This window comes from Alligator mississippiensis, chromosome 5, assembly GCF_030867095.1.
Source record: "Alligator mississippiensis isolate rAllMis1 chromosome 5, rAllMis1, whole genome shotgun sequence".
NCBI classification, from domain to species: Eukaryota; Metazoa; Chordata; order Crocodylia; family Alligatoridae; genus Alligator; species Alligator mississippiensis.
Window position 1 is genome coordinate 214,055,978 of NC_081828.1, and position 12,117 is coordinate 214,068,094.

Here is a 12,117-nt window from a genome sequence, read left to right on the forward strand (position 1 = left end):
GCTTTATTGATCATTGTAGCACGGGAAACATCAAATTATGGCTGTCTGATGCAACGAAGGTAAAGAGCATTGCCTTGTCACCTCACCCCATAAACATGCTTTAACCGCATAATACTAACGCTCATAGAAATCATCGCTGAAAAGCGACTGCAAGAACCGAGCAAAGAGCAGAAAGCAAAGCAGCACCTGCAGGGTAACAGAGAGCAGGGCGAACCCAGACCTCACGCTCCAGGAGCCGACGGTCAGCTAAATAAGGAACCTGGAGCAGGAGCCGAGACTCAATGTCAAGCCCCATTTTTCCACTACTACTACCAAGGCCTAGATGTAGCAAAATGAGAACGCCGGTTATGCTGAGCGAGGAAGCCAATGGCGTGGATGTGCACTTGCCAGCTACTCCCACACCTGCAGAAATCACAAATTTAAGATAAAAAGGAAACTGTACTACTGCCAGCCCCTTCCTACCCCTCTGGCCCAGCTCCCGGGTGGAGTGCTAAGAGTTTCATGAAGTGGCCGTATATTAATACATTAAATGAGATTTATCACTGACATTGCTGTCACCAGTAAGTATTTAAATATTTCTAACCCTGAGAAAACCCGAGAAAATTACTTGCAAGGTAGTCCTGATGGAGCACTGTACCTTCACTTCTGAACGGGCGGGAGAGGAACGATGGGGAATGAGGGTCCGGTCCTGGCTACATCTGCTAGTAGCTCGTTGGCTGGTCAGAGATGAAGGAGAGAGCAAAACACAGCAGCAAGTGAGCAGGAGGCTTCCTGAGTGTGTTTATATAGATGGACACTAGCCCTGCTGACATAGGATGGGTCAGTGGCTCCGGTGTGCGGACCTGGGCGGTTTCTTTGTTTTTTGGATCACAACTTCCATCTGGAAGCGACTGATACTCAGCGCTAAGGAGAGACGCAGCATGTACGTGCAGTGCGGCAGGTCTTGGTGCATTTTACAGGAGTGGGCCAGGAGCACGGGCCCCGTCTTACAGACGGAGATACAGCAAGGCAGCACCCTCAGTGGAAAGGAACCATTTTACAGACTAGGACACAAAGCACAACGAGATGAAGCAACTTGCCCATGGTCACACTAGGGGTTTATCCACACATCATGCAACAGGATGCTTGCAACACAAGCTGGCACATGTGAGCCAGTGTTAATCCTCTTAGTACGGGTATCGACAGCTGTGAAGATACGGTAACATAGATTTTCAGCTAGCCTGCACTGAAGTACATGACCTTGCTGAAAAGAAGGCTAACGCCATCCTGGGCTGCATTAGTAGGAGTGTTGCTGGCAGATCGAGGGAAGCAATTCTTCCCCTCTATTCAGCACTGGGGAGGCCACATCTGGAGTCCTGTGTCCGGTTTTAGGCCCCCTGCTATAGAAAGGATGTGGGCAAGTTGGAGAGAGTCCAGCGGGGGGAAATGAAAATGTTTCGGGGACTGGGGGACATGACTTGTGAGGACAGGCTGAGGGAACTGGGCTTATTCAGTCTGTAGAAGAGAAGACTGAGGGGGGTTGAATAGTGGCCTTCACCACCCTGCAGGGGGGTTGCAAAGAGGATGGGGCTGGACTGTCCTCAGTAGGGGCAGATTAGAGCAAGGAGCAATGGGCTTAAGCTGCAGCAAGGGAAGTTGAGGTTGGATACAAGGAAAAACTTTCTCACAAGGAGGCTAGTAAAACACTGGAACAGGTTACCCAGAGACGTGGTGCACTCTCCATCCTTGGAGGTTTTTAAGGCCCGGCTAAACAAAGCCCTGGCTGAAATGATCTAGTTGGGGATGGTCCTCCTTCGAGCAGGGGGGTCGGACCTTGAGGACCCTTTCCAACCCTCATTTTCTACGATCCTATACCTTCATCAAGCTAGCTAGGTCAGGCAGCAATAGGAAAACCAGCATTCAAATGCTTTCTGGTGCTATCATCACACCTCCATTTGTTCTGGGGATGCTGTGGCAGGTACAGGACTAAAACCTAAATCTCCCAAGAGCTCCAGTTTGAGCAGCAAAATCACAAACCCACCGTGGCCTCTCTTGCCCAAGCATGCCCCCATTGATGTCAACAGCATTTTATCTCTGTAGGGTCCACTTAGCAATGATATGACCCAGTCATTATAAATGATCCCTGTGCACCATCCGTGTAGATGCTAAGGTTTCCATTCACAACCCCGAAGGCACAGATCTGGTTTTGCAGCCATGGGGTATTATTTTTGTACTTGCACTTGATGGCAAGTGAATGTTACTCATCGCCTCACCGTTCACCTTTTCTTGGGCGAGCTTCAACCCCTTCCACAACCTCCTCCTCTGTACAGCTGGGAGCTGGCAGGGGTTTGCCTTCGGCTTAGAGCATGGAAACACGAGTCAGACCCCACTCGGTAACAAGTGATTCCAGGGAATGAGTTGCAATAAAAAAAAAAACTCAGAAAAAAGAAAAAAGCCCAGCTGTAAAAACAAAAATTAAACCCCGAGATCCTACAACCTCTGTACCTTGACCCTAGCGCGGAAATGTAATGTGAACATCCATCGGGGCCATATTTCCCTCTTTCAACAATGGCATTTTTTCATGAATGAACATTTATGAGGTGAAAGGGAAAGGCGGAGGTGGGTGGGGGAGGGAGCAGTCAGCTCTGCCCAAGGCATTTTGACCTTGGGATGCTTTTACCGTTTAGTGTTGGACACAGCAACAGGCCAGGGTGCCATTACATGAAGTGGATGCCAGCACAACACGAAGGAAAACAAGAGGTTCTTGCTCTGCTTCGGGCCAGGAAGCCTCCCAGGGCAGGACCGAGCACCAGCTCAGGTCGTTCCTGATGTCTTGCACGCTCCCAGGTGTACTCAAGTGTACTCAACTCCACTTCCAGGCTGTGCTGGTTTCCTGGTTTGCATACAGCTCATTGCATTGCACAGACATGGCATGTCCAACGGGATCTTCCACTGACAATCCCAACCTCCTCCTGAAGTGGAAAAGGAGCACATGGGAACACTGGGCTGGAAGGGGCCGCCTGGCCCAGCAAATCCAGTCTCCTGCGTGTTTGCAGGCACCCTTTATCCAGTCCTAAAAGTTACCCACTCCAGCCCCTCTCTCACCACAACTAGAAGCCACATGACAAAACCAAAACCAACCCACAAGCAAGCAGCAGGGGAGATGAGGGCACTGCCAATGCCCTGCCACTGCAATCACAAGAAGACATTGGTTAATATATACTCAGAAGATCCTGGGAAGAGGACCACAGCCCATGCTACGCTAGGTGACAACCTCTCCTCCCACCACAGTCCGTGCCAATCTGTCTGTGGGGGGAAGTGGGAGGGAGAATTGATCCTGACTCTCAAATGCATGAAAAACGGACTGTGTTTGCACTGGCCTTACTGTAATGGTGCCCTGATCTTCACTGGGCTGCTAAAGCAGAAGGCAGGGCAGGGTAGCACCTTAACGACTAACTGGTTCAGAGAAGCATGAGTTTCATGGATGACAGATGACCTGGTCAGCTAGAGTGACAGGAGCAGATCCAGGAGGCTGCAGTGGTGCAGGCACATTCCCCTTCTCTCCCTTTGATCCTGCTGCCCCCAAAGTTTAATATCAACTGCTTGGCAGCGGCAGCAGCATTTCTATTCAGGCAGCAGTGAGGGAGTCAGCTGATTTTGTGGCTCATTATAATCGAAGTTCTGCTTCCTTCTAAACTCTTCATTGCAAATGGTGTTAATGACCCTGTCTCCTGTTTAATGGTCTTGATGTTCTACTAATCAAGCTAGCCTTGCTTCTGCAATGCTGCTGGCAGTAGGCACATCTACACAAAACATTTACTGCAGAGTAGACTAATTAGCTCCACAGTAAATGTCTCGACATTTACACATGTAGGGCTATTAGACTGGAGTAAACTAATAAACGCCACGACAGGGTAGTACTTGTATTTGTGGAGTTTTTTACTCAGATGGTCTGAGTAAAAAACTCACTGATAGGTCTGGCCAGGGCACAAGGCTGCCTGCTGGCTAGCCCCACACGGAAACACCCTCGTGCCCCAGCCAGTCCTGCTGCTGCACGTTGAAACGGAGCAGAGCAGCCCCGGGCTGCAGGCTGCCCCCCTGGATCCTCTGCCAGCCAGGGCTGCGCCAACCCAGTCCTGGGAGCATGTGTAAACATGGTGTGCGGGAGCAATAAACTCTGGAACAATAAGCACCGGAGTTTATTGTGTCACATTAATAAGCAAGTTTAGATGTGCTCAGTTAGTGGCTCCTGGCAATACAGTTTCTATTTTACAACCCTGCAGACTAGTCTTAACCCTACCTAAACATATTCACTCAGGTGTTGACACCTTAACTCAGGTGAACATTAACTTAGGTGTGGAAATAACTTTCAATGAAGCACTGGATGCACTGTCAAGATGCTCAAGAAGGCTAGATTTTGTTTCATGAATCCGAAAAAGATGTACATTTAACTCTAATGACTACTGGACCAATAAAAAACAGCTTTTGCTTATGTGGTGTTTATACCTAATATATGATATAGCACATGAATGCACATTCCAATAAAGTCATATTTGTTTGTGCTTTGATCTTGAACAGAATAATATAAGCCCCTAGCTTATGAGTAATGCTTTTGGTGTCTTTTTACCTGGAGAGAAATGTGTGTTGTGTTATATGCGATGATGCACCACATCATCTGTACCCCCCTTTTCCGAAGCCTAGATCCACCCATGTGCAGCAATGCAAGTAAATGAAGCAGCCTTATTTTCATGCAACAGGTAGTGCCTCTCAGGGGTGTTGAGTATCCACACTGTTATACCACCGCCACGGGGAACAGCTTTTATCTTCACATTAGAAAGGACCCAACTCTCACCTGCACCTGGTCGCTGCATGTCCTTGCCGATCGGTTCTTTTCCACTATATACATTTCCTAACCACCACCTGCACCTGTCAGCAGCAACTATAACCATGGTGGACTTCATATCAAAGCAGCAAAAGAGAAAGACCCAAAAAAACGCAGAACCAGAATTTGTTGTTTTTAGCCTATTGCTTAGTTGTTGGCTTGTATCAATAACTCCTGGACACCTAAAGTCATCTTGGGTGGAGCTACTGGTACTGCTAGCAGCAAGGGGCAGCTCTCCAGCTCAGGTTATCAGAGCTTCAGTGGTGCTAGGGTGATCTACACCAACTGAGTACATGGCCCTCAGACTGACTGAAGGGTGCTTTGCTGGTGTAAAAGTCTCCTGAACAATCCTTAATGTATGGGGAAATGCAGTTGGAAGGCAGCTGCAGCAGACATATTCCTCCTCAAATGGAAGGGAAGAAGGAGGAAGGGAGGATGAAAGAATCAGGAATGGCAAGATTGAGTTTTTCTCCTTTATTTTCCAAATCTTCCTCCCTCTATTTTTTTTCCCTTGGAGAAAAATCCCAGCACAATTTGTTTCTGGGATAATAAAGCGGGACAGCCAGGCCACCTACTCTGCTATGCACGGTACTGAGTCTATATGCAGGGATGTGAATTGTTTACTCCCTCCTCATTGCCTAGGCTTGTTCATCCTGCCTGCCACTTGTACTCCTCTTGTGTCCCTTGACTGCACATCTCTGTCCGCCCTCTCTTTTGGTAGCGGAAAACATTGAACCCAGAGCCCTCAAGCTCTCAGCTAGCATCTTCACCATCCTCGCTTCCTATCAAGTTAAAAAGCTACAGCAGTTCTCCTATGCAGCTCAATTGGTAGCTTCACTGAAAGGCAACAGAGCAAGAGAGGTCAAGAAGTTCAGATTTCCACCTGATCCTCTTGGGAGCTGAGCTGCAACGATATTCACTGCAGTGAATATTGAGGCTGGAGAGAGGAGGAGGACTTTAGAAGGACTCTCACATAGGAAGGAAAACAGGCTCCTCAGCCAGGCTAGAGTATCAGGGCTAAGGACAGACAGTCACGAAGCCCAAGACTGAATCGATTCAGTCTTCACAGGTTAGTCTAAGCTGCGTAGACTGAACCAATAAGCAAGTGAACAGACATTCACTTTTGATTCTGCAAGGGAAGTGCAAAGCATCCTGGGATGCAGGGGGACTGAGAGTTAACTTGAATCTGGAGAGGATCTAGGACAGAAGTTCAATAAACTGATTTAACCTGAATCAGTTCAGTCTGATACTACATCCATCCAGGTTTATCTTAAACTGGTTTCACACATTTTGAAAGCAGTTGATGTACACTGAACTTCTGTTGTGTTACAGATTTGAACCAGTTTCTGATCATTTATACTGGTTTATGTGTAATTTCTGTCCCTAGCCCAGGTCTCTTCTTGCTAAGGTGGATCCAGTAATGAGATTTGCCATTGGTAACAACCCTCTGCCTCTCCACTGAACCAGGGTCTTCCAGTGCTTTCCCAACACTAATGGATTCAGCCCCATCATAACCCCATAGAGTTGGTAAATCCCCATTGCCCAGATGGGGAGAGGCAGGGACTTCTCCATGATTACATACAAAATGGGTCTGATATTATTAGTCCCAACCATGATCAGAGCCTTGCTATGCTAGACTGTGTACCCTAGACACAGCCAGGGATGGTCCCCGGCCTCAAGAGTTTATACTAAATAGGGACAGGTCAGCAATTCAGCAGCAGGTAAAGGGGTTGGGGGTTTATTGTAGGTTAACACCTCCAAGGTAGGTGTCTGTGGGCTGGCTCTTATCCCATGATAAGTGAGAGTTAAACTGTGGTCATCTTGCCATGTTTCACTGAGGGATGAACCACTGTGGCTTAGTTTCCACTTACCATGAGATAAGCGTGAACACACAGGCAGCTACTGCAAAGTAGCGGACATACTGTAAAACAAAGCTCCCTTTGACCTTGGGGTAAATTGTTCATCTGTCCATTCATTGACAAGAACCAGGCAGGAGGGGAAACTGAGGCTCAGGAAGGTGAAATGACCTACCAATGGGGACAGAGTGGCCAAGCTGGGAACTAGGTCCAGCTTCACGGGCCTCTGCCCAGCACCCGCCCATTGGGCTATACTGCATGCCAGTTTGACAACTGGGGACAGCTGCTGACAGCAGTGGTGTGGCTCCCAGTCTACACTGGTGCATTCATCTGCCTCCATCTTGTTTCCCTGCTTCCCCCACTCAAAGCTTCTCCTTTTCTCCTCCCTTCTCTTCTTCACCTCTACTGATGTCATCGTGTCCATGCCTCCATCGCCTCCTGCCTTGGTGACAGTAGTCCTCCCCACAAGCCCTCCAGACTTCTCTAAGGAGTGAAGCAAAGCCGTGCAACCTTCTCCCAAGGACCCCAGTGGCCTCCCAGCCACACCACGGTCCTGTTCAAAGTTTTAATGACTATAATCACAATCTTCCCTTTTTCAGTTCTTCCCCTTAAGATCTGCTTTGCTCATCTCTCTGTTGACTACCACCATCAGTGCAAGAAGCTTCTCCTCTTCAGATCCTACCATCCAGAATGGCCCCCTCCATCTCTCTCCACTTCCCTCCATCCCATCCTCTCCATCCCCCTTCCAAAATTTTGCTGAAAGCAAGCTTTCTTCCTCAGCCAACAACCTGTTATTCTCTGCTCTTGATTTAATTACCCTCTGGTCACGTCCAAGAAATGAAATTTCCAAAGTCCGGCAGAAAATTAAAATGCCATCGCCGGCTTTGAGAATGGGGCTTTTGTTTCCTGCCTTCCTCTGCCGGCCACCCATTTTCAAAGCACTGAGAGAGACAAACCCAGAGCCTTTCAGACACTAAATCACGGTGTTTGACTCATAACGTGGCCAGCTCAACTACACCTAGTTCCAGCTATTGAAATGAAGGCGACCGTCTCCCTCCCACAGGAACTGACCCTCGCATTGTCCTCCAGGCCTGTGGAAGCTATGATGACATATGAGCATTATTGTCTACTATTTCTTTCCAGCCTTATTTTGCTGAGACTGAAATTCCAGTTTGGGGGATGAAACAGCTCCAGGGACTGAGGATGGGGTATGGAGATTCACCTTAGCAGAGAGGCCAAGGGTTGGATGGTAATGGAGAGTGAGCTGGATGTTTCATATCTGGTGCTAGCCTCTTTAACCAGAGGTAACCTGCGGGCATAGGAGTGCTTCAGGCCTGCACCTATATAACTAGTTAGTTACTAGACAGTGTGTTGGTAGATGGCAACAACACATCATTAGTAGGGTAAAATTAACCCGTCTCACGATGACCTAAACCCAGCTCATATTCCCTTATTGTTATATGTAAGGGGAATTCTGTCTTAGAGGCGATGGAGATAAACTATTCTCGGTGGCTGGAGGGGGCAGAACTGGGAGCATTGGCCTCAAGCTGCAGCCAAGGAAATGCAGGTTGGAGATGAAGATGAAATTTTTGATGTTAAGCACTAGAACAGGCTGCCCAGAGAAGTTGTGGAGTCTCCATCCCTAGAAATTTTCAAGACCTGGTTGGACAGACATTTGGCTGGGGTGGTTGAGTCAGGGATGCTCTTGCCTTGAGCTGGGGGATGGACTAGATGACCTTGTGAGGTCCTCTCCAGCCCTATTTTCCTATGACTCCATGGCACTCAGCTCTACATACCCAACCTTGATGAGTTTTATTGGACCCACACACTGACCAGCATGAAACAGGGCAAATGACTTCCTTTTGCAGCTCCCGAGACCAGGTCTTCACAAAGCTGGAATGGCAGCAAGTATCATATGCATCTTTGACAGGCCAACCAGCAAACCAGCCCAAGTGCCCCATCTGAGGGCACATCCAATACTGATGCCACAGGACCATAGGAGAGTGCAGGCACAATGTAATGGAGCTCTCTCCACTTGGTTGGAAATAATCCCAATAGACAGCTTGGTAATGGGCATCATTGGGATGTTACCAATTTGCTAATTTATTCTGCATATCTCGGCAGATTACCTTCATTAAAACCACTGCAAGTGACTCCAGTGCTGGGGAGCAGCAGCTCATGCACCGTGCTCTCCAAGGGAGCAAAACAGCTCCTGTATCCTTGGCCAGGACTGTTATTTTTTGCAAAATTGTTCTGCGCTCCTGGAACGTGGAGCTGGCACGAAACAAGGCCCATCCTGAATTCCTCTCAATGAATGAATCCACATCCAGGCGCAGGGTGATGTCACCTTCCTGCATGCCGGGGGGAGCTCCTCCCTGCAGCCTCTGGCCCTCTTTGAACAGCCTCTGCCTCTGCTCCAAATATTTGCTTTGGCCTGTTCTTGGGAAGCCTCCGACCACAGGGAGCTGCAGCAGGGCAGGCTCTGAGCAGCGCTCCAGCTCAGCTCATTACTCAGCCCAGATTCCCCAGCTGACTCCTTCCCACTTGCAGCAACAAAGGACATTTTTTCCCTTCCCCTTCCCCTGGCTCATAGCTGGATTAGTAATGCCACCATCCCTTTTAAATAGAAAACAACTTCCAAATACACCAGATTAAATCCAGTCACTCGTCTAACATCAACTGAGTGACTCTTGAGTTCACATCCATGGAACCAAGATCAGAATCTGGCCCAGTGACTCAGGATGAAACCTTTCTGGGGAGCCTATTTTCCATGGCCCAGCTAGGAGCTCTCTCTTCTCTCATCCAACCACTCTAGCCCAACCTGGAAAATGTCCCCTTTGCCACTACCAATGCACCCATCTGTTGGTGGAGGTGACCACCAATGCACCCATCTGTTGGTGGAAGCAACCACCAATACACCCATCTGTTGGTGGAAGCGACCGCCAATGCACCCATCTGTTGGTGGAAGCAACCACCAATGCACCCATCTGTTGGTGGAGGCGACCACCAATGCACCCATCTGTTTGTGGAGGTGACCACCAATGCACCCATCTGTTGGTGGAGGTGACCACCAATGCACCCATCTGTTGGTGGAAGCGACCACCAATGCACCCATGTGTTGGTGGAGGCAACCACCAGTACACCCATCTGTTGGTGGAAGCAACCACTAGTGCACCCATCTGTTGGTGGAGGTGACCACCAATGCACCCATCTGTTGGTGGAGATGACCACCAATACACCCATCTGTTGGTGGAGATGACCACCAATGCACCCATCTGTTGGTGGAGATGACCACCAATGCACCCATCTGTTGGTGGAGGCGACCACCAGTGCACCCATCTGTTGGTGGAAGCGACCACCAATGCACCCATCTGTTGGTGGAGGCAACCACCAGTACACCCATCTGTTGGTGGAAGCAACCACTAGTGCACCCATCTGTTGGTGGAGGTGACCACCAATGCACCCATCTGTTGGTGGAGATGACCACCAATGCACCCATCTGTTGGTGGAGATGACCACCAATGCACCCATCTGTTGGTGGAGGCGACCACCAGTGCACCCATCTGTTGGTGGAAGCGACCACCAATGCACCCATCTGTTGATGGAGGCGACCACCAATGCACCCATGTTGGTGGAGGCAACCACCAGTACACCCATCTGTTGGTGGAGGCAACCACTAGTGCACCCATCTGTTGGTGGAAGTGACCACCAATGCACCCATCTGTTTGTGGAGGTGACCACCAATGCACCCATCTGTTGGTGGAGGTGACCACCAATGCACCCATCTGTTGGTGGAAGCAACCACCAATGCACCCATGTGTTGGTGGAGGCAACCACCAGTACACCCATCTGTTGGTGGAAGCAACCACTAGTGCACCCATCTGTTGGTGGAGGTGACCACCAATGCACCCATCTGTTGATGGAGGCGACCACCAGTGCACCCATCTGTTGGTGCAGGCGAACACCAGTGCACCCATCTGTTGGTGGCGGCAACCACTAGCGCACCCATCTGTTGGTGGAAGTGACCACCAATGCACCCATCTGTTGGTGGAAGCGACCACCAATGCACCCATCTGTTGGTGGAAGCGACCACCAATGCACCCATCTGTTGGTGGAGGCAACCACTAGTGCACCTATCTGTTTGTGGAGGTGACCACCAATGCACCCATCTGTTGGTGGAGGTGACCACCAATGCACCCATCTGTTGGTGGAAGCAACCACCAATGCACCCATGTGTTGGTGGAGGCAACCACCAGTACACCCATCTGTTGGTGGAAGCAACCACTAGTGCACCCATCTGTTGGTGGAGGTGACCACCAATGCACCCATCTGTTGGTGGAGATGACCACCAGTGCACCCATCTGTTGATGGAGGCGACCACCAGTGCACCCATCTGTTGGTGGAGGCGACCACCAGTGCACCCATCTGTTGGTGGAGATGACCACCAATGCACCCATCTGTTGGTGGAGGTGACCACCAATGCACCCATCTGTTGATGGAGGCGACCACCAGTGCACCCATCTGTTGGTGCAGGCGAACACCAGTGCACCCATCTGTTGGTGGCGGCAACCACTAGCGCACCCATCTGTTGGTGGAGGTGACCACCAATGCACCCATCTGTTGGTGGAGATGACCACCAATGCACCCATCTGTTGGTGGAGATGACCACCAGTGCACCCATCTGTTGGTGGAGATGACCACCAATGCACCCATCTGTTGGTGGAGGTGACCACCAATGCACCCATCTGTTGGTGGAAGCAACCACCAATCCACCCATGTGTTGGTGGAGGCAACCACCAGTACACCCATCTGTTGGTGGAAGCAACCACTAGTGCACCCATCTGTTGGTGGAGGTGACCACCAATGCACCCATCTGTTGATGGAGGCGACCACCAGTGCACCCATCTGTTGGTGCAGGCGACCACCAGTGCACCCATCTGTTGGTGGCGGCAACCACTAGCGCACCCATCTGTTGGTGGAGGTGACCACCAATGCACCCATCTGTTGGTGGAGATGACCACCAATGCACCCATCTGTTGGTGGAGATGACCACCAGTGCACCCATCTGTTGGTGGAGATGACCACCAATGCACCCATCTGTTGGTGGAAGCGACCACCAGTGCACCCATCTGTTGGTGGAAGCGACCACCAATGCACCCATCTGTTGGTGGAGGTGACCACCAATGCACCCATCTGTTGGTGGAAGCGACCACCAATGCACCCATGTGTTGGTGGAGGCAACCACCAGTACACCCATCTGTTGGTGGAAGCAACCACTAGTGCACCCATCTGTTGGTGGAGGTGACCACCAATGCACCCATCTGTTGGTGGAGATGACCACCAATACACCCATCTGTTGGTGGAGATGACCACCAATGCACCGATCTGTTGGTGGAGATG

At 50.1% G+C, this 12,117-nt stretch overlaps 1 protein-coding gene across 4 annotated transcripts in view; it reads right to left on the reverse strand.

Annotated features, from left to right (window-relative positions):
• GJC2 (gap junction protein gamma 2) overlaps nt 1-12,117 on the reverse strand; it is a 71,105-nt gene that overhangs the window by 34,321 nt on the left and 24,667 nt on the right. Inside the window, exon 1 of one of the 4 annotated variants that reach the window (XM_019480696.2) lies at nt 638-735. The exons of the other annotated variants lie outside the window; for them this stretch is intronic. The gene's annotated coding sequence lies outside the window, so the exon portion shown is untranslated. Of the gene's footprint in view, nt 1-637; nt 736-12,117 lie in introns of those variants that run through there. 4 annotated transcript variants of the gene reach the window in all.